At 40.3% G+C, this 23341-nt stretch overlaps 1 protein-coding gene and 1 pseudogene across 2 annotated transcripts in view; both read left to right on the forward strand.

Moving 5' to 3' along the window:
• ARIH1 (ariadne RBR E3 ubiquitin protein ligase 1) overlaps nt 1-23341 on the forward strand; it is a 125388-nt gene that overhangs the window by 8728 nt on the left and 93319 nt on the right. The gene's annotated exons all lie outside the window — the stretch shown is intronic.
• On the forward strand, nt 7759-8555 carry LOC136335369 (RNA transcription, translation and transport factor protein pseudogene; annotated as a pseudogene).

A 23341-nucleotide genomic window follows, 5' to 3' on the forward strand; every position in this document is an offset into this window, starting at 1 on the left:
AGAAGGGTGGGAGGAAAAACAGGAAGCATCAACTCCCATATGTACCTTGACCAGGCAAGCCCAGGGTTTTGAACCGGTGACTTCAGCATTCCAGGTCAACGCTTTATTCACTGCGCCACCACAGGCCAGGCATATTTGAACTTTTAACAGCAATGTTTCTTCTTTTTTTTTTTTTTTTTTTTTGATGGGGGGGCAGGTAGGGACAGACAGACTGGAAGGGAGAGAGACGAGAAGCATCAATTCTTTGGGGTACCTTAGTTGTTCATTGATTGCTTTCTCATGTGTCTTGATGTGGCGGGGCCGGGGGGGGGGGGGGCGCAGCAGAGCGAGTGAGACCTTGGGCTCAAGCCAGTGACCCCATGCTCAAGCTGGTGAGCCTGTGCTCAAGCCGGATGACCTCTGGGTTTCAAACCTGGGTCTTATGCGTCTCAGTCTGATGCTCTATCCACTGTGCCACCTTCTGGTCAGGTTCTCCTTGGTTTAACTCGGGTCAGGAACCTATGGCTCACGAGCCGATGTGGCTGTTTTGATGGCTGCATCTTGCTCGCTAACAAGTCTTTAATAAAAAAAAAATAACATTAAAAATATAAAACATTCTCATGTATTACAATCCATTCATTTCCTACCGCTCATGTTCATGGTTGCGGGTGGCTGGAGCCAATCACAGCTGTCCTCCGGGACAACACCAAATTTTTATTGGATAATGCATAATGTACACGGGGTTTTTTTATGGCTCTCACAGAATTACATTTTAAAATATGTGGCGTTCATGGCTCTCTCAGCCAAAAAGGTTCCTGACCTCTGGTTTAACTAGTTGGAAATTACTACAGAGGTGAAGAAACTAATGAAAGGAAAAATTTTAAGAGCCTGAACAACACTTAGTAGCCTAATCATAGAATTGAGGGAATTTGTCATAATATTATTATCCTGCATATAAGGTGGTCTTTACTCAGTTCTTTCCAGTGTGCAAACCAAGCTGATGACATCTCACATTCTAATTTGGAATACTTGGTTTTCCTTCCACCCTTCCCCACTGCTAGTGGTTTTGATTTTTGTTTTAAACAAAAATAGTTGAGTTGATTTAATACACTGCAAGGAATATAAGGTCTTGGATACTGTAAAGGCTGCTCAGTACTGTACTAAATGTTGAAGAGACTGTGAGAAGACTTCTGGAGTTCATGATCTCTTTGAATTTAGACATTCATAGCTATTAGGTCAGTAAGAAGTTTAGTCAAGTGCTATGTGAAGAGTAATAGGAATCGAGATCTGAAATATGTCTAGGATAGAGGCATAGGAAGCCATACTGAGAAATTAAACGAAAAGAAAGAGGAAGATGTCTGGCTTATGGTGAGGTAAGCCAAAGCAGAAGAGGTTATAAATTGTTGGTGATAGTGTTATAGACGCTTAGAGGTTTGATACTATGAAGAAAGGTAGGCAGAAGTCATCATATTAGATTTCTTTTTGGGAGTTTGACCTGTGGTAGCTACATGAATTACTTCTCATTAGCTTTATATCTCCCCCAAACTTAGTGGCTTTAAAACAACAAACATTTAGCCTGACCTGTGGTGGTGCAGTGGATAAAGTGTTGACCTGGAATGCTGAGCTTGCAGGTTCAAAACCCTGGGCTTGCCTGATCAAGGCTCATGTGGGACTTGATGCTTCTGGTTCCCCCCCTCCCCTCTCCCCTCTCCCCTCTCCCCTCTCTAAAATGGATAAAAATAAAATATTTTTAAAAACCCACAAACATTTATTACAGTTTCTATGGGTCATAGTTCTTGATGCAGCTTTACTGGATGCACCTAGCTCAGGGTCTCTTTATAATGCTACAGCCAAAGTGTCAAGCAGCATAGCAGGTCTCAAGGTTGATTGAGAGAGGATCCTCTTCTAAGGTCACTTATGTGGCTATTGGCAGGCCTCAGAATTTCACTGGCTGGTTGTTGCCCAGAGACATCAGTCCTTGTCATATGTGGGCTTTTCCATAGCGTGTGACACTAGCTTCTTTCCTTCAGAAGAGGGAGTTGAAGAGGGGAGCCCCCAAGACGGAAGCCACAGTCTTTTTATAACTTCATCTCAGAAAATGACATCCCAGTACATTGCCATATTCTACTTGTGAGTAACTAAGTCCAGCCCATAATCAGGAGGAGAGGATTACACAAAAGTGTGAAGGCCCGGAAGCAGGGATCCATGGGGCTACCTTAGAGGCCACCTACTGTTTTATGCACACGCATAGACCAGGCTTAGTCAAGAGGTGAATGACAGCTGTATATCGTGTTTATCCAGTCAATTTATATATACCAATAGGAGAGCATAGTAGTTTTGGACATTTTAGTTTGGATTAACCTTAAATGTTTGTACTTGGCTTTGCAAAGCATTATTATACCTTTAAATGATAAGCATTCTAATTACCTTTCAGTGGCTAAAATTAAAAGAATAGTTTGTAGTTAGATTTCGCAGGAATTTGAGATTCTCCAGTCCGCTGGTTATTTTTTAATCTCAGTTACATAGCAGGATCATCTGAGGATTTTTTTCATCACACTTTTTATTTTGAAATAATTATAGATTCACATGCAGTTGCAAGAAGTAACGCAGAGAGAGAGAGAGAGAGATCTCTGTGCAGCTCATTAGTTCAATTCTCTGTGCAGCTCCTTAGTTGTTCAGTGATTGCTTTCTCATTTGTGCAGTACCCTTTACTGATTTTTCTGCAATGGTAACGTCTTGCAAAACAATAGCATAATATCACAACCAATATGTTGACAATGATGCTATCTACTTATTAGATTTCTTTACTTGAGGATTTTTAGAACTGAGGGCACTTAGGCCCACCCAAGACTAAAAATGGGTCTCTAGGGTTTGGATTAGGCATTGTCATTAAACTAAACCAAAAATCTTCCTTTCCCTGGATTATTTTCATGTACATTCAGGGTTGAGAGCCCCTGTTGTTGCCTAATGTCTCTAAAGAATCTTCTCCGTAACATTCCAATCTCTGCTTGATTACAAATAAATAACTGAGCTATTTTGTGTTGTAGCTCATTCCAATGTTTAACTCATGATTAAAAAAAAAATGAATTAAAATCTGTTTTCATGTGGACCTGACCTGTGATGGTGACATTGATGATCTCTCTCTCTCTCTCTCTCTCTCCTTACTTTTGACAGAGAGAGAGAGAGACAAAGAGGGACAGATACAGAGAGACAGAAAGGTAGAGATGAGAAGCATCAATTCTTCATTGCGGTACCTTAGTTGTTCATTGCTTTCTCATACACTGCTCACAAAAATTAGGGGATCAGGGAACATGCAGATACTTCAGTACTTTCAGCCTTTTGTATAGTGCATTTTCAACAATGAAATAAAAGTTGGTTTTGCATCTCATTTGCATAATTGAACTTTTTTGACTTGTTTGCTTTTCTTTTTCTTTCTTTTTTTTTTAACAGAGACAGAGGGACAGATAGGGACAGACAGGAAGAGAGAGAGATAAGAAGCATCGATTCTTTGTGCAGTTCATTAGTTGTTCAGTGATTGCTTTCTCATTTGTGCATTGACTGGGGGGGGGTGTAGTAGGGGCGCTACAGCAGAGTGAGTGATCCCTTGCTCAAGTGAGCGACCTTGGGCTCAAGTCAGCCACCTTTGGACTCAAGGCAGCTATCATGGGGTCATGTCTGTGAGCCTATGATCAAGCCAAATGAGCCCATGCTCAAGCTGCTGACCTCGGGGTTTCGAACCCGGGTCGTCCACGTCCCAGTCTGATGCTGTATCTACTGTGACACTGCCTGGTCAGACTAGTCACTATATATTTAAAAAATATATATATATATATTTTTTTTTTTTTTTTGTATTTTTCTGAAGCTGGAAACGGGGAGAGACAGTCAGACAGACATATATATATATATATATATATATATATATTTTTTTTTTTTTTTTTTTTTTTTTTTTTTTTGTATTTTTTTTTGTATTTTTCTGAAGCTGGAAACGGGGAGAGACAGTCAGACAGACTCCTGCATGCGCCCGACCGGGATCCACCCGGCACGCCCACCAGGGGCGACACTCTGCCCCTCCGGGGCGTCGCTCTGCCACGACCAGAGCCACTCCAGCGCCTGGGGCAGAGGCCAAGGAGCCATCCCCAGCGCCCGGGCCATCTTTGCTCCAATGGAGCCTTGGCTGTGGGAGGGGAAGAGAGAGACAGAGAGGAAGGAGGGGGGAATGGAGAAGCAAATGGGCACCTCTCCTATGTGCCCTGGCCGGGAATCGAACCCGGGTCCCCCGCACGCCAGGCCGACGCTCTACCGCTGAGCCAACCGGCCAGGGCCTATTTTTTAAATCATATATAATTTCAGTTTCCTAAACTTGCTTCCTTTTAAATTCTCATTCATCCAGTGATACATGGTCATCTGACTTCATCAAGAATATAATGGTCTCATTTCTTGATGTATCTTGATGCATAGATTAGAAGTTTGGTATCTCAGAAGGCAGCTTAGAAAGTTCTTACTGAGATCACATCTACTCTGGCACATTAACTTTTTTTTATTTTTAAAAATGAGAAATCTGGTATTAAGACCAAAGGGTGTTGAGGTTATAAATGAGAAATGCCAAATACTGTGCTGGGAGTTTACCCATGTAATTTTTTTTTTTTTTTTTTTTTTTTTTTTTTGACAGAGTCAGAGAGAGGGACAGATAGGAACAGATAGATAGGAAGGGAGAGAGATGAGAAGCATGAATTCTTCGTTGCAGCTCCTTAGTTGTTCATTGATTGATTTCTCATATGTGCCTTGACCAGAAGAGGGGGGATGTTCAGCAGAGCGAGTGACCCCTTGCTCAAACCAGCGACTTTTTCCTGCTCAAGCCGGCAACCATGGGGTCATGTCTAGGATACCACGCTCAAACCAGTGACCCTGCGCTCAAGCTGGTGAGCCCATGCTCAAGCCAGTGACCTCAGGGTTTCCAGCATGGGTCCTCCGCGTCCCAAGCCGATTCTCTATACACTGCGCCACTGCCTGGTCAGGCTCCCATGTAATTTTTTTAAAAACGTAAACATTGTTCAATAGCAGGTTTTTGTTTGTTTGTTTGCTATGTTCTGTTTAAAAGAATTGTCACAATTGACCTGGCACTTAATACATTTTGGCAGAGAGTAGAGCAAATCATGAAGTATTAGGTAACATTTCCTTAGTAAAACATTAGTTTAAACAGTGTTAAGAATAGCTATAATCCCAGTCACTTCTCAGGATTGCTTTGCTAGCCTCTTTGAAACTGTTATAATTCAAATATTACCTGATTGTAATTGATAATATATTTTTTCTCTTAATCACAATTGTATTTTTTAGATTTTTAGGGATTAAGTAACTAGGGAATGAGAAGTATTTTCTGATTCTTAGCACGTACTTATAAGTAAATACCTGTTGAAGTTTGTCTTTGCCTAGAAAATGCCTGCTGCCTTGGTTCCTTATCTGTAAACAAAAGGGAGGTAGACAAGATTTTCTTCAGGCACTAATAAATTATTTTATGATTTCTAGATAACACTGTAGTAATAGTGTAAAGATGTCAAGAAAATGAATTCCAAGAGGACAAGCTTTTTAAGGCCTCAACATATGACACCGTTTTATAAATTTTATTATTTGCATGTAGTTCCTTTTAACATCCTGACAGTGATGTTAAGAACAATTGAATGGCCCAGGCCAGTTGGCTCAGTGGTAGAGCATCAGCCTGGCATGTGGAGGTCCTGAGTTCAATTCTTGGTCAGGGAATACAGTAGAAGCAACCATCTGCTTCTCCATCCTTCCCTCTTCTCTTCTCTTCTCTTCTCTTCTCTTCTCTTCTCTTCTCTTCTCTTCTCTTCTCTTCTCTCCTTCCCTTTTCTCTTTCAGTAGCCATGGCTTGAATGGTTTGAGCAAGTTGGCCCCAGGCGCTGAGGTTAGCACCATGGCCTCACCTCAGGTGCTAAAATAGCTATGTTACCAAGCAACAGAACAGTGGCTCCAGATGAGCAGAGCATCACTCATTATGGGGTTTGCCTGGTGGGTCCCGGTTGGGGCACATGGTGGAGTCTGTCTCTCTGCCTTTCTGCCTCTCATTTAATTAAATAATAATAAAAAAGAACAAAAGAAATATTTAAATAAATAAAGAAAGAAAAGTTGAGTGACACTGATAAAGTAGCTTTCAAAATATGGTCAATGAAAGACAAACTATGATAATATACTGCTCACAAAAAATAGGTATTTCAAAATTAATATGAAGCGATAGGAATTTGATTTTTTAAAATTAATATCAGAAAAGCAAATGACAAGTCAAAGAAAGTTATTCAGTTATGCAAATGAGATGAAAATCAATTATTTCATTGGTGAAATGAACTACAAAAGGCTGAAAGTAGCCTGACCAGGTGGTGGCGCAGTGAATAGATAGTCGGACTGGGACACAGTGGACCCAGGTTTGAAACCCCGAGGTCGCCAGCTTGAGCAAGGGGTCACTCAGTCTGCTGTAGCCCCCTGGTCAAGGCACATATGTGAAAGCAATCAATGAACAACTAAGGTGCCACAATGAAGAATTCATGCTTCTCATCTCTCTCCCTTCCTGTCTGTCCCTGTCTGTCCCTCTCTGATTCTCTGTCACCAAAAAAAAAAAAAAAAAAAAAAAAAAAAAAAAGGCTGAAAGTACTGGAGTATGCTCGTTCCCTGATCCTGTAATTTTTGTGAGCAGTGTACTAAGAAATTTGCCTTTTCCAATGTGCTGACATTTGTACTGATGGTGCAAAAACCATGGGTGGGTAAAACCATAGAAACCTTAGTGCAGATCAAATCAGTGGCACCAACCTATACTATTATTCATTGTATTTTTCACTGCTACACAGTAAAAAGTACTAATTTCACTTCTGTCCTGCATGAAGCAGTGAAAATTACCAGTTTTATGTCCTATTCCTTAAAAACACATAGTAATAGCTTATGTGGCAAAATTGGAGGTAATGCATGTAACTGCTGCATACTAAAGTACAATGATTGTCTCAGAAAAACCTGATTTATGACCTGAACAAGGTGCTTTTGTGTTGGAACACCATTTTTACATGAAAGAATGACTGTCAAACTGTTTATGTAGACAGATGGTAAATAAACATAGGTGTTTCTTCAAATGAATGAAATATGACTGCCATTTCAAGCAAAACTGCTCTCAGTGTTTGAAGTTTTAAAGTGAAAATTAGAATTTTGGAAAACGTGTATCTGCCACTGTAAGACTGACAACTTTCGGCCCTGGCCGGTTGGCTCAGCGGTGGAGCGTCGGCCTGGCGTGCGGGGGACCCGGGTTCGATTCCCGGCCAGGGCACATAGGGGAAGCGTCCATTTGCTTCTCCACCCCCGCCCCCTCCTTCCTCTCTGTCTCTCTCTTCCCCTCCCACAGCCGAGGCTCCATTGAAGCAAAGATGGCCCGGGCGCTGGGGATGGCTCCTTGGCCGCTGCTCCGGGCGCTGGAGTGGCTCTGGTCGCGGCTGAGCGACACCCCGGAGGGGCAGAGCGTGGCCCCCCGGTGGGCAGAGCGTTGCCCCTGGTGGACGTGTCGGGTGGATCCCAGTCGGGCACATACGGGAGTCTGTCTCTCCCCGTTTCCGGCTTCAGAAAAATACAAAAAAAAAAAAAAAAAGACTGACAACTTTCTAGTACTTAAAAACTTTTGATGAGCTATTGCATAATAAACTGCATGAATATTTAGAAGATCTGCATGACATAATGAACCAATGTTTTTCATATGACCAATGTTCCAATGACCAGTTGTGATATTTCACAATCATACATTGGTAAATGATCCATTCAAAATACAAAATAAGCCTTTGGGTTTTAATATAGTGAGTATGAGGCGTTTCCAGTGTGTGCCATGCACAACTCCTTGTCTCTCCTCTCCTGGCCAAAGCCTGGGGGACCAGAGCAGGAAGCCTGGACCATGTTCCAGTGCAAACTGACAGCCCTCAACCACCACAACCTTGCTGGCTTCAACTGCAAAGGTGGAACAGGATTTAGAAACTTTATTGCTTGGCTTGAAGACCAGAAAATCAGACACAAGATTGAAGACAGGTAATTTTAGAAACATCCACAGCAGTGACTGGCCTACATTCTTTGAAAAGTATCTCAGAGATGTTAACTGTTCTTTCAATATTCAAGCTCCACAAGAAGCAATTGACTGCTTTCTTGGTTTTGTTGTCAGACTTTAATATGGAGATAAAGCTGGAAAAATACAAGAACTTGGTATCTCATTAAACAAAAAAGTCCTGTCACTGCAACTAAAAATGAGAGCCATTGATCAATTTGGATGTAAAAAATCTTGATTTTAAAGCGTCGGCTAACCTTAGATTCAGCACCGTGGTGATTACCTGGTAATGTTTAAGACAATTCAAATTTTGTTCCAGGAGCTTCTGATACAGGATGCTTTTGCTAAAGCAAATCAAGCAAAAGAGCAAATTAAACAAAACTAGAGCCTGTTGCTTCAGGCAAGCATATTCTCGTTTCTGACACAGGAGATTCAGTTTTTTGAGTTTTTTTGTAATTGCATTAAAAAAATTTTTTTCCATTGATTTGAGAGAGAGAGGAGGGGAAGGAGAGAGAGAGAGAAGCATCAACTTGCTGTTCTGCTTAGTTGTGTACACATTGATTGTTTCTAACATGTGCCTTGATCAGGGATCAGACCTGCAACCTTAGTGCACTGGGATGAAACTGTTCACTGAGCCACTGGCCAGGGCTGAGAAACTGCTTTATAGAAGAGCTCAGAGAGCTACAGACAAAAATTTAGCCATAGTAGCTGTTCAGGCAATTGTTACTGATCCAAAGACAGACACCACAGACTGGGGAAAGTTGGAACATTTTAGGGTTTCAGCCTCTTACCTACTTAGTACAATTGGGAACCATATATGTTCTGGCATGTGTATGGAAATCAAATGTCACATATTCTAGAGATTTACCATAATTGCTTTTTCTTTAATAAATTTGGGAAGTGGGGGGAGTATGAAAAGTTCTTTGATATTGTTTCAGATTCTACCTTGCAACTAGCCTTTTAGAAACTACCACTTTTGTGTTTTGATGTTATCAAAAAGAATAGCAATAATTAACTGAAAATGCTCATCCTTTTTCCAAATACATATCTTTGTGAGGCCATATTCTCTTTAGTTTCCAAAAAAAACAACATATCCAAGAGATTGAATGAAGAAACAGGTGTGAGAATCCTGTTTTCTAGTTAGCCAAGTACCAAAGACTTTCAAATATGTGAAATAGTATATTCCCTAAATTTTTTTAGAACATATTTTTATAAAAATGTTTTTATATTAACATAATGGGGTTTATTACTGATTTGTATTTTTCTGAAGTGAGGTAGGTGGGTGGAAGACAGACTCCTGCATGCGCCTGACTGGGATCCACCCGGCATGCCCACCAGGGGGTGATGCTCGGCCCATCTGGGGCCTTGCTCTGCTGCAACGGAAGCTATTCTAGTGCCTGAGGTGGAGGCCATGGACCCTCAGTGCCTGGGCCAACTTTGCTCCAATGGACCCTTGGCTGTGGGAGGGGAAGAGAGAAATAGAGAGAAGAGAGGGGAAGGGTGAAGAAGCAGATGGGCGCTTCTCCTGTGTGTCCTGGCTGGGAATCAAACCCAAGACTTCCATATGCCGGGCCGACGCTGTACCACTGAGCCAACCAGCAAGGGCTATTAGTGTTATTTTTAATTAAATATTTTAAAAAATCTCAGTTATAATATCTAACATCATAAATGTTGATAATAACATAAAAAAAACTCTTTGGCATCTTCAATAATTTTTAAGAGATAAAAGGGGCTTTGAGATCAAATAGGTTGAGATCATTCTTCAGATATTCTGAATCAACCACGGTACTATAAATTAGCAACGGGTTATAAACTATATATTAAGGAGTATTACTCATTAATCAGAGACATGTAAGTTGTGTTAGATGCTTAACAGAAATATAGTTAAAAAATAAAAGCCCAGGAAATACGAATCATAAGATATAAGTAGTTGAGGGAAGATGATTGGAAATGAGATGTTTAATTTTTTTCAAGGAGGAGCTACAGAGATACCACCTGACATAGTCCATTTATTGTTTTGTTTATATTCAGACTTCTTGCATTAAAATGAAAACTCTACAGATCAGGAACTTGGTTATATTTATTGCTCTACTTCCAGAACAGTAGTACCTGGCACATAGTGAACACCTACTTACCATTTTTGTATATTTTCTTTTCACCTCCATTTTTGAAGAATATTTTTATTGGGTGTATAATTTTAGGTTGATTGTTTTCTTTTAGCACTTTAAAGGTTACAGTGTTTACTGGCTTCCATTGTTTGTGGTAGGAGGAACCTAATGAGTCTGTAATCAGAGTGTGAGATTTTTTTACTTTTTAAGACCGATAGAAAACTGTGCCTAGTCATGGTTTTGTGTTTATCTTGTTTTGGATTTTCAGATCCTTTTGGATATATGGCGGTTAATATATCTTAACAATTTTGGAAATTCTCATTTCTGCCTTCTTTATCTTCCTTCCTTCTGAGACTCCAGTTATACATCGATTAAGGCTTTTAATGCTGTGTGTGTGTCCAGTGCTCTTGTGTGTCTTACATTCTCTTTCTTTCCTCTTTGCTTCAGTTTGGATCATTTCTACTGATTTATCTTCTGGGTCTCCAGATCTGTCTTCTATGTTTGATCTGCTTTTGAACCCCTTATAACTAGTTCTTAATTTCATATATTCTATGTTTCAGTTCCAGAGTTTCCATATAATTTTTAATACTGATATTTTGGTGATCTCCTCCCCCCCCCTTTTTTAGTGAGATATGGAGACTGTGAGAGAGACAGAGAGGGAAAGATAGGGACAGACAGAAAGGAAGAGAGAAATGAGAAACATCAATTCTTTGTTGTGGCTTCTTAGTTGTTCATTGTGCCTTGATGAGGGGGCTACAGTACAGCAAGGGACTCCTTGCTCAAGCTAGCGACCTTGGGCTTCAAGCCAGCGACCATGGACCATGTGGTCATGTCTATGATCCCATGCTCAAGCCAGCGACCCTGTACTCAAGCTGGTGAGCCCGCACACAAGCTGGTGACCTCAGGGTTTTGAACCTGGGTTCTCTGCATCCCAGACCGATGCTGTATCCATGGCGCCACCGCCTGGTCAGGCTTGGTGATTTCTTTTTAAAGTTTTTCATCTTTCTGTTCTATTTTCTTTAGCATATTTATTTTTAAAATTTTGTCAGGTAACTTCAATGTTAAAATTATCTGTTAATATATTTTTTGTTTTCAGTCATGTGTTCCTGTCTTTTGGCATACTTTTTTTTTTTTTTTTTTTTTTTTACAGAGACAGAGAGATAGTGAGAGAGAGGGATAGACAGGGACAGACAGACAGGAACGGAGAGAGATAGAAGCATCAATCATTAGTTTTTCATTGTGCATTGCATCACCTTAGTTGTTCATTGATTGCTTTCTCATATGTGCCTTTACTGCGGGCCTTCAGCAGACCGAGTAACCCCTTGCTCAAGCCAGTGACCTTGAGTCCAAGCCGGTAAGATTTTGCTCAAACCAGATGAGCTCTCACTCAAGCTGGCGACCTCAGGGTCTCGAACCTGGGCCCTCCACAGCCCAGTCCGATGCTCTATCCACTGCGCCACCGCCTGGTCAGGCTGGCATACTTTTGATTGTATGACATCCATTGTGTTTAAAATATTTTAGAGATTCTAAATAGTAGGTAGATTCCTGCAGAGAGGTTTTTTTTCTTTTTTAAAAAAATTTTTTTTTAATTTTATTTTTTCAGTTACAGTTTACATTCAATATTGAGGACTTCTGTTCTTCGTGCTGATTGACATTTAGAGTGGAAAATACACACCTTAATTTTTAATTTTTTTTTTTTGTATTTTTCTGAAGCTGGAAACGGGGAGAGACAGTCAGACAGACTCCCGCATGCGCCCGACCGGGATCCACCCGGCAGGCCCACAAGGGGCGAAGCTCTGCCCACCAGGGGGCAATGCTCTGCCCCTCCGAGTGTCGCTCTGCCGCGACCAGAGCCACTCTAGCGCTTGGGGCAGAGGCCAAGGAGCCATCCCCAGCGCCCGGTCCATCTTTGCTCCAATGGAGCCTTGGCTGCGGGCGGGGAAGAGAGAGACAGAGGAAGGGGGGGGGGGTGCAAATGGGCGCTTCTCCTATGTGCCCTGGCCGGGAATCGAACCCGGGTCCCCCGCACACCAGGCCGACTCTCTACCGCTGAGCCAACCGGCCAGGGCAACACACACCTTAATTTAATAAGGCTGAGCTCTACCCCTGTTCAGTTTTAGTCTGTGAGCTGCCACTGGCCCTTGAGAGTCTTCAACTAAGAACCTGCTGTGTTTTCAGCAGTTCTTTCCCTAAGGGCCCCAAACTAAACATTGTTTCCCAGGACTCCTGGAAGCACCACCTGCTTTTCAGAGGCTTTACCTTCAGGTTTGTAATCTTGGCCCTGTGCAATCCCAAGATTCAGCAAATGTCCTGAGGGTAATACTAACCATTCTGTGAGATACCTTTTCAAATCTCAGAATTAGTTTCCTTTTGTTAAGCTTTAAGTTATCATAAATTTATTGACTTAAAAACAACACAAGTTTATTATCTTATTCTGAAAGTTAGAAGTCCAAAGTGGATCTCACTGGGCTAAAATCAAGTTGTTGGCAGGCTGTGTTCCTTCTGGAGGCTCTAAGGGAGAATTTCTTTCTTCCCTTGCCTTTTTCACCTCTAGAGGCCGCCTGCATTTCTTAAGCTTATGGCCGTTATGCTCTTTTCAGAGTCAGCGGTATAGCATCTCAACTCTCTCTCTAATTCTGACCTTCACTTTTGTCCCCTTCTTCCACTTTAAAGGACCTTTAATTACATTGGGTTGACCTAAATAATCCAGGATAATCGCTTTTCTTTATATATATGTGTGTGTGTGTGTGTGTGTGTGTGTGTGTGTGTGTGTGTGTGTGTGTATGTATTTTGCAGTGGGGGGCAGGAAAGGAGAGAGATGAGAAGCATCAACTTATACTTGTGTCACTTTAGTTGTTCATTGATTGCTTCTCATATGTGCCTTGACTGGGGTTGTTCCACCTGACCCAGTGACCCCCTCCTTGCTCAAGCTAGCAATCCGTGCTTAAGCTGGTAAGTCTGTACTCAATGAGCCCGAGCTCAAGCCTCTGACCTTGGGGTTTCAAACCTGAGTTGTCTGTGTCCCAGTCTGACACTGTATCCACTGCGCCACTGCCTGGTCAGAATAAACTTTTATTTAGGATTAAAAATTTTGTATTGTTTGTATATATATGTTTTGGCTCAAATTTTAAAGTATAATTAAAAAGTAAAATACCTTGACTGCCTGGTTGTCTCCTTCGAGGCAACTACCACTATTAGTATGTTCATTCTTAATACTTTTAAGTAGAACCTCCAGCTTTTCCCCACCCAGATTTTATCCTCCTTTAAGACCCTAAATATAATGTTATAATTATTTTTATGAATTTCTGAAGTTAATGGGTTCCTAAAAATACTTCAGTTTAATTGGGAACAATATATAAATTAAATACTTGATTATTATTTTTTTAACCAACTAATATTCCTCTAGCTGCTGTGCTGTGTTGGGGGAATATAGCTACTGTACAACTCTTTAAGGAGGCATATGTAAGTAAATTACAATGCTGTAGTATGTGCAACGATAGAATTACGAGGTCAGAGAAGGAATGTTTAATGCTATTTTCTAGTAAGGACTGACATCTTGGTAGAAGTGGGTTTTAAAGCTAGGTTTTGAGAAATGAATGGTTGCTTACTTGGCAGAAGGGATTGAAGAAAGCAGTCCAGAAAAGGAAAAATAGAATGTACAAAGGCAGAAGCAATTAATGGTCTGTTATTTCAAGTGAACAATAAGGAATTGAATATTGCTAAATCTTATTGGGAGGTAGTGTAGTAGGGGCTGGGCTAAATAGCTATTTTATGACTTTTTTGTATCGTCCTTAATGAGATGGAGTTAGCCCTTGGCTAGGTAAACATTAAACTTTTAAATTAATATGGGATTAGTATTTAGAAAGACCACTTTACTGACAGTATAGGAAAAAGTGAGAACAGAATGAGATTGGAAAGCAATGAGGGTAGCCTAACAGGTGGTGGCACAGTGTAGAAGGCATTGAATCAGATTACAGGTGGCCAATTCACAACCCTGAGGTTGCTGGCTCTGAGCATGGGCTCGTCAGCGCAGAATCGCTGGCTTAAATGGGGAATTGTCCACATGATCCCAAAGCTTGCTGTCTTGAGCTGAAAAGTCACTTGCTTGAGCCAGGGGACACTGGCATGGCCCCTAGGTAAGGCATGTACAAGAATCTGAAGGCACAATTAAAATGAAAGCAACTAGCCCTGGCCGGTAGGCTCAGTGGTAGAGCATCGTCCTGGCGTGCAGGAGTCCCAGGTTTGATTTCCGGCCAGGGCACACAGAAGCACCCATCTGCTTCTCCACCCCTCCCCCTCTCCTTCCTCTGTCTCTCTCTTCCCCTCCCGCAGCCAAGGCTCCATTGGAGCAAAGTTGGCCCAGGCGCTAAGGATGGCTCTATGGCCTCTGGCGCTAGAATGGCTCTGGTCGCAACAGAGCGACGCCCCAGATGGGCAGAGCATCGTCCCCTGGTGGGCATGCCGGGTGGATCCAGGTTGGGCGCATGCGGGAGTCTGTCTGACTGCCTCCCCATTTCCAGCTTCAGAAAAATACTAAATAAATAAATAAATAAATAAAACGAAAGCAACTACTAGTTAATGCTTCTCGCTCTCCTCCCTCAGAAAGCAATCAGTGTGCAGCTAAAGTGAAAGCAACTACTTGGGTTGATGCTTCTCACTCTCTATCTCCCTTCTTGTCTCTCACTCTCAAAATAAAACAAGAAAAAGCAGGGAGGTTAGTGAGAAGTCTTAAAATAATCTGAACAAGAAATATATGATGAGGTTAGCAAGTCTGGAATGGATAGGAGGAAGTGCCATTCAGGATAATTAGGTTGTAGAATTAGTGAGAATTGGTGAATTTCTTAGACAAAAAATAGCTTAGTAGTTGTTTTCCTATAGAATTATATGAAGAATATAGAACTTTACATAGTAATTGGCATCATATAGAACTAAGTTCAGTTTCAACTTTGCCTTTTATTAACTGTATGTCTTTCAGTTACTTTAATACTTTATTTGCAAAATAAGTATTATAATAGTGTAGCTGAAATTTTAAGCTGCCTTCGTTTAACTATGTTCCTGGATTAAATGTTCTTTTTCTTCATTCCCTCAGTAAAACAGGCCTATCTGATTTATCCCTGGCAAGCTCTCAGCTTGTTGGCCTTTCTTGATAAATAAAACTAAATGATGAAATTGGCCATCAAAATAGAGCTCAGATTCTGTGGTATCATTTATATGAAAGATCCAGTATAGGCAAATTCATAGAGACAAAAAGTAGATTAATGGTTGTCAGAGGTTGGGGTGGGTAAGGGGATAATGGGCAGTGGCTGCTAATGGGTATGGGGTTTTTCTTTGGGGTGATAAAAATGTTCTAAAATTAATGATTGACACAGCTATGTGTAACAGCTCTGAATGTATAAATGATATCTGAACAAATTTGTGGGGAAATCTAATATACAGAACACATTCAGATTTCTTCCCTTCTTTTCCAATAATGTCTCTTAGAGCTTTTCTTCTTTCAGTCTAGATTTTAGTCGAGGATCATGCATTACATTTAATTATTGTGTTTCAGCCTGACTAGGCAGTTACGCAGTGGATAAAGCATCGGACTGGGACTTGGAGGACCCAGGTTTGAAACCCTGAGGTCGCCAGCTTGGGCCCAAGGTTGCTGGCTTGAGCAAGGGGTCACTTGCTCTACTGTAGCCCCCTGGTCAAGGCACATAAGAGAAAGCAATCAATGAACAACTAGGTGCTGCAATGAAGAATTCATGCTTCTCATCTCTCTCCCTTCCTGTCTTTCTGTCCCTATCTGTCCCTCTCTCTCTCACACACACATACACAAAATTATTGTTTCATTACCTACTCATGTTTTTGAGGGTTGCAATAAGTATAAATGGTTAAATTGCCTGGAAACAAAAAGGGGAACATTTCCCCTCAGTTTTTCTTGACTATGATGTATGGATCTGTATTACTTTAGATGCATGTAAAATAAAATATTTGGTTAAACTAAAATAGTTTTTACATAATGAAGATTAAACCAAGCCAACATTATGAAATATTAAGGTGATTTAAAAAAAATAACTTTTAGCTACTTAAATACTCATTTGAATGTATTTTCAGTAATAGGACTCTACATAACTTTTAAAGATATTGTTGGTAATTTTGTATATATTTTCCTATATCTTGGTAATTGGCCTAAATGGTATCATTTTGTGTTCTTTAAGACCTGAAAGTTGTCCTCTCTAGATATGATGTTAGCAACCATTTTTACGTAGACAGAAAAATACAGAATGGTAAAATGGTGAAATGTGACTTTTATTCAGTGATTTAAAATGTACTCTAATTACATAGACCTTGGCAATATAGTAGAAAATTTCTTCATGTAATAATTGCCATTTTAATTTTGGCATAGAAAGTCTTCGGATATGATAATTTCTTGTATATGAAAACAGTAACATCTATTTGAAAAAATTGTGTGACGTAATTAAAGAAGTGCCTACTCTACTGGTATTGATAGTATTAAAATACTAAATATTTTGCCTATTGCAGTGGTACTGTATTTGAAAGAAGGGAATAATATGGAAATCAAAAAATAGTTTATTTGGGTATGTGTAGGGATGAGTTTCAGATGTAAAGTTCAGTTGTTTTACTATAGAATATAGGTAGATATGTTTTCTTTTAGTTTTTACTTCCCCCTTATATATCTTGATTTTAATTTTTATCAAGTCTGTCTATCTGGCCTTTGCCGCCGTGGCCCATTGATCTGTCCATCTGTCTGTTACAGTGCATATTGGGTACTTCCAGAAGTGTGAATTCAGTGATGCAAAGGACAGGCGGGCTGCAGCTGCAAAGGTAGGACAGAATCATTCCAAAGACAAGTCACTAAAGGTCCATTAAACACATATGTGTACATATATTGGTAGCAAGTGCCTCATCCTGTAAATCTTTATGGAAAGTCTGTTCTGACATGACAAATTTAACATAGGCATTTATAAAGGACAATTTTTTATCTTTTAAACTAGAAGCTTATGTGGCACTTAGAACAATATAAATTGGTATTTACCACTTTTTAAAAAATGCTGAATAAAGGAAGACATGCTTAAATGTAGGCTATTGATGGTATTGCTCAATTCATGGACTTGATTGATTTCAGAAACCATGGTGACATAGGATTCCATTTGTAAAACTGTGGGAGGAGAAAAAGCTTGAAAGATACATTGATATGCCCGTGTTTATATATTTATATTTTGGATTCTGAAATATTTTGATGGGTATAATCTAAGGATTTCGATATAAATATTTGTATCCATTTACTTGCTAAGTTATAGCAACTATAATAGCAGTTCCTGGTTTCTTTTTTTAAAATGCTGGTTTAGGATGAGAGCAATAGCATTTTTATGTTGAATCCTAAGACCTAAGTCACAGGTGGGTTGTAAGAGTTTAGGCAGTACAGTGTAGATATTTGAAGAAAAAGAAGTGCAAGTCTTATTTATAAGGTGTGAAGGTCTAGGTTGCTTATTTACATTATTCTAGTATTGGTTGTAAAGTGAGGGCTTTTAGGAATAGCTGAATGATACAGATATTTGCATTATTTTCTTTGCTGTTAGGCTTCTGAAAGGAAGGGCAAATAAGTTACTACAGTGCATTTCTGAATTTCCCAAATGAAAAGCAGATAAAAGTTTGTATTTGGTTTTCATTGAAGATTACTGGGTTTTTAGAATGACTGTAAAACCTAAGATCTTACGTATCCACAGCCTAAATTCTGGCCCAAAAGGCTGATGTTAGCAGTTAACACTTGAATACACTCTGTATACTATATTGAGGTGATCAGTCTGCTATCTTGTGAATGTGGAAACATTTTGAAGTGAAGTTTCATTGTATAACATAATTTTGATTCAGTTGTGTTAAAACAAGATGTTTTGGTGTGTTTAAAGGTGGCCCCTCTTGCCCTGGCCGGTTGGCTCAGTGGTAGAGCATTGGCCTGGTGTGCGGGAGTCCCAGGTTTGATTCCCGGCCAGGGCACACAGGAAAGGCGCCCATCTGCTTTTCCATCCCCTCCCCCTCTCCTTCCTATCTGTCTCTCTTCCCTTCCCGCAGCCAAGGCTCCATTGGAGCAAAGTTGGCCTAGGTGCTGAGGATGGCTCCACGGCCTCTGCCTCAGGCGGTAGAATGGCTCTGGTTGCAACAGAGCAGTGCCCCAGATGGGCAGAACATCGCCCCCTGGTGGGCATGCTGGGTGGATCCCGGTTGGGCGCTTGTGGGAGTCTGACTGCCTGCCTCCCTGTTTCCAACTTCAGAAAAATAAAAAATAAAAAAAAAAAGGATGGCCCCTCTTTTTTTGTCTTGGAAATCTTTTTGGTTAACTTTTCTTTCCTATTTCATATTTAGCACCTTCTTCCAAATGTATTTTAGGTATCTCATGGATAGATTATGAATAAATTTTTACCTTTAATAGTATAACAATATTAAAATGATTGCTATGGATATCTTATTTATCCAAAATTGTAAGATCTAGCAGTAGAACTCATTATAGTAGGTAGTTCGCAATTATAGAGACCTACATTTGTTCTAATCCTGACTCTGCCACTGTTGACATTTTATTTAACTTCTACATTTCAGTTTTTTTCTTTTTAAAGTGCATGGTAGTGGCACTTTTACAAAATTTGGTTATTATAGGAATTCTTTAACTAGATTCTAATTCATTGCTAAGACTTGGATTTAAAATTGTTTTTCTCTATTGATTTGAGGAGGGGGGAGAGAGAAACAAGTTGTTCCACTTAATTGTGTACTCATTGCTTCTTTTTTGTGCCCTGACTGGGAATCAAATCCACATTTGCACACTAGGCTGGTGCTTTATCCACTGAGCGACCCAGCCAGAGCCTAAGATTTGACTTTTTTTAAAGTATGCTTTTCTATGTCAATAATCTACAACTGAAATGATTATTTAGAAGAAAAATGAGTTATATTTGTGCTTTTTCCCATTTCCTACACCAGTTCCACTTTATTCTGCAAGTTGCTATTTTTTCCTTCAACAGTATACTCTTGATTTAACAATTGTACAGTTATCATATTATTATCATATTATATGATATTATCACATCATAACAATTGTACGTTATCATATAGCCATATATAAGTTTATCATTTACCCTGTTGTTGGATATTTTGTTCATTTGTATTGTGTCTCCTTTCCCTTCTTTTCCCTTTCTGGACCTAACCTAATCTTGGAAGTGGGCTTGCTGGGCTTTGGGTATAGGCAGTTACATAGTTTTTATAAATAAGAGTGGATGTTTTCAAAAAAGGTTATTGAGTTTATCTTTACACCAACAGTGTGTGAACTATCATATTCTCTACATCCTTACTGATACTATTAAGAATCTTGTTTTTCACTAGTCTGATAAAATATTATTGGTTGTTTTAACATTTCTCTGAATTGTCTTTTCAAATCCTTTGTACCTTTCCCTAATGAGTTCTTGATGTATAATGGTTATTATAGTTCTTTTCTCCAATCTGTTATTTGTTTTATTTTTTTTAAAAAAGAATAATACATGCAATGTGGTAATAAATGAAAAAGAGCTGTTGTGTCTTCAAATGATACATTTATTGCTTTAATATACCTCTTTTTTTTTTTACAAGGAAGTTTAATATACCTCTTTTTCATTGCCTTTTTATATTGAGTTTTATTGGGTTGACACAGGTTAGCATAATTTTACAGGTTTAAGGTACCCAATTCTATAACACATCTCTGTACATGATATTGTGTGCTCCTCCCCCTGCCCCCCCCCCCCCCAGTCAACCTCTGTCACTATTTATCCCCTCTGTATCCTTCTCCACCTCCCCTTCTCACCCTGGCAGTCACCACACTGTTGTCCCTGTTCTTTCCTCTTTCTTACTTTCACCATTGAGCTACACTTGCCAGCTCTGTTTTTGTTTCAAGGTCCTTTTATCTTGTGATCATAGCCAAGTTTTACTCATAATTTAATTTTTAAAAGTGACATTATTGAATAATGTATTTAAGGATTATAAAATATCATTCAGTGACAGTCCTATTATTTTAGGATTACTATTAATCTTTTTTTTTTTTAAGTGGCTTAATGTCAGATGTCCTGGGCCTTCTTAAGAACAATGCTTCTGCTTGTACCCACACAGGGATGCAAAAAAAGAAAAAGAAAGAAAAGGCTAAAAAAAACCTAGTGCTTCTGGTGTCAGTCATTTGAATTGTGTTTGCTCTCTTCTTGGAGCCCTCTAATCAGGATGCTCTTCACACAAAACCTCTTGTATAGCTGGCTATCTATCAACCATGACTTTGCATTACTGTTCTTCTAGGTCAGAAACTCTGTTTCTTAGATCTGTGTCTTTTTTAAATTTAATCTAATTTTGCTGGACTACATCTTTTTTTCTTTTTCTTTTTTTTTTCCATTTTTCTGAAGCTGGAAACAGGGAGAGACAGTCAGACAGACTCCCGCATGCGCCCGACAGGGATCCACCCGGCACGCCCATCAGGGGCAACGCTCTGCCCACCAGGGGGCGATGCTCTGCCCATCCTGGGCGTCGCCGTGTTGCGACCAGAGCCACTCTAGCGCCTGAGGCAGAGGCCACAGAGCCATCCCCAGCACCCGGGCCATCTTTGCTCCAATGGAGCCTTGGCTGCGGGAGGGGAAGAGAGAGACAGAGAGGAAAGCGCGGCGGAGGGGTGGAGAAGCAAATGGGCGCTTCTCCTGTGTGCCCTGGCCGGGAATCGAACCCGGGTCCTCCGCACACTAGGCCGACGCTCTACCGCTGAGCCAACCGGCCAGGGCTGGACTACATCCTTAATTTAACTCCCATATAACTTAGGATATTACTCATTGTGGCCTTGATACTGTCTTTAATGTGCTTTTAAATTTTATTGCTAGATTGACTACCTGGGAAACTTAAGATTGGAATGTTTATAAAAAATACTGATCTCTGTATTCCTTATTACTAAGAAGTCTTATATCAGTCTGGTTCTCATTTTTTTTTCTTTTTTAAAATTTGTTTTATTTTATTCATTTTTAGAGAGGAGAGAGAGAGAGACAGAGAGGGAGAGATAGGAGAGACAAAGAGAGAGAGAAGGGGGGGGAGCTGGAAGCATCAACTCCCATATGTGCCTTGACCAGGCAAGCCCAGGGTTTCGAACTGGCGACCTCAGCATTTCCAGGTCGACGCTTTATCCACTGCGCCACCACAGGTCAGGCTTAAAGTATCTCTTTTTTTTTTTTTTTAATTTTTTAATTTTTTTGTTCATTTTTAGAGAGGAGAGAGACAGAGAGAGAGAAGGGGGGAGGAGCTGGAAGCATCAACTCCCATATGTGCCTTGACCAGGCAAGCCCAGGGTTTCAAACTGGCGACCTCGGTTCTCATTTTTTTAAAAAATGATTTTTTGGTTTTTTGTTTTTTTTTAATTTATCCTTGGTGTTCTGGAGAGATGTGTAAGTGTGAGTTTTCTGATAATTGTGTTGGGCCCTTAGTAGACCCTTTCAACTGAAATACTTATGTTCTTTTAAAGCTTTGAGGAATTCATTTCTAATATCATGTTGGTAATTTTCTTCTCTTTCCTCTTTTTCTGGAATTCCTGTTAATTGTAAAAAACAAAACAAAACCAAAAAACCCCCCCAAAACAATGGCTAGCCTCACCAGGCGTTATCGCAGTAGATAAAGTGTTGGACTGGTACATGGAGGACCCAGGTTTGAAACCCCAAGGTCGCTGGCATGAGTGCGGGCTCATCTGGTTTCAGCAAGGCTCACTAGCTTGAGCCCAAGGTCGCTGGCTTGAGCAAGAGGGATCACTCGGTCTGCTGTAGCCCTCCCCCCCCATCAAGGCACATATGAGAAAGCAATCAACTAAGGAGTTACAACGAAGAATTGAGGCTTCTTATCTCTCTCCCTTCCTGTCTCTCCCTATCTGTCCCTCTCTCTGTCTTTCTGTCTGTCACAAAACAAAACAACAAAAAAACAATGGCTAGCCTGACCAGGCGGTGGCACAGTGGATAGAGTGTTGGACTAGGATGTGGAGGACCTAGGTTCAAAACTCTGAGGTCACCAGCTTGAGCATGGGGTCACTGGCTGGATCATGGAATCATAAACATGACCCCATGGTTGCTAGCATGAACCCAAACGTCGCTGACTTAAAGCCCAAATTCGCTAGGTTGAGCAAGGTGTCACTCGCTCTGCTGTAGCCTCCTGTTCAAGGCACATATAAGAAAGCAATCACTGAACAATTAAGGAGCTGCAACAAAAAATTGATGCTTCTCATTTCTCTCCCTTTGTGTCTGTCTGTCCCTATCTGTCCCTCTCTCTGTCAAAACAAAACAAAAGTAGGGATAGTTGCTTAAGTAAAAACGATGATAAAATTGTACAAGAAAAACTGGGCTGAAGGTGCATAGAGGAGTATTGAATCTTCACTTTCATAATAAGAAGGTGATAGACAATATCCTAAATGGAAAGATAGTCACTATCTGAACATAAACATTTATGATAAAAATAACTGTCAAAGAAACAGCTGAAAGAATTTAAAGTTTTTGCCTCAAAGGATTGGAAATAAGTAGTGACTAAGATGTGGCAAAGAAGATTGTTAAACCTGAGGCTGGTTACTATTAATTTCTAAAACTGCACATACATTAAAGTAGAAAAGTTAAAACAGTGGTTCGCTGCAGTCTCGACAAAGGTTAACACTGAGTGATATTATTATTCTTTAAAGTTCCCTCAGCAAATATATGTAGAAGTGTTCTTTTTTATTTTTTCTGTGACAGAGACAAAAAGAGGGACAGATAAGGTCAAACAGACAGGAAAGGAGAGAGATAAGAAGCATCAATTCTTTGTTGCAGCTCCTTAGTTGTTCATTGATTGCTTTCTCATATGTGCCTTGACCAGGGGGCTACAGCAGAGCAAGTGACCCCTTGCTTAAGCCAGCCACCATGGGGTCATGTCTGTGATCCCGCGCACAAGTCAGATGAGCCCACGCTCAAGCCAGTGACTTTGGGGTTTCAAACCTGGGTCCTCTTGTGTCCCAGTCTGACGCTCTATTCACTATGCCACTGCCTGGTCAGGCAGGCTATAGAAGTGTACCTAGCTTGAGAAATTATAAGCCTTCATGAATGAAGATTCCAGTTGTCTGTATCACATGCAACTTTACTGTATTTGTTTATTATTTCTAATACAGTGGTACCTTGACACACGAGTT

The sequence above is a fragment of the Saccopteryx bilineata genome, chromosome 4 (assembly GCF_036850765.1).
Source record: "Saccopteryx bilineata isolate mSacBil1 chromosome 4, mSacBil1_pri_phased_curated, whole genome shotgun sequence".
Classification (NCBI taxonomy): domain Eukaryota; kingdom Metazoa; phylum Chordata; class Mammalia; order Chiroptera; family Emballonuridae; genus Saccopteryx; species Saccopteryx bilineata.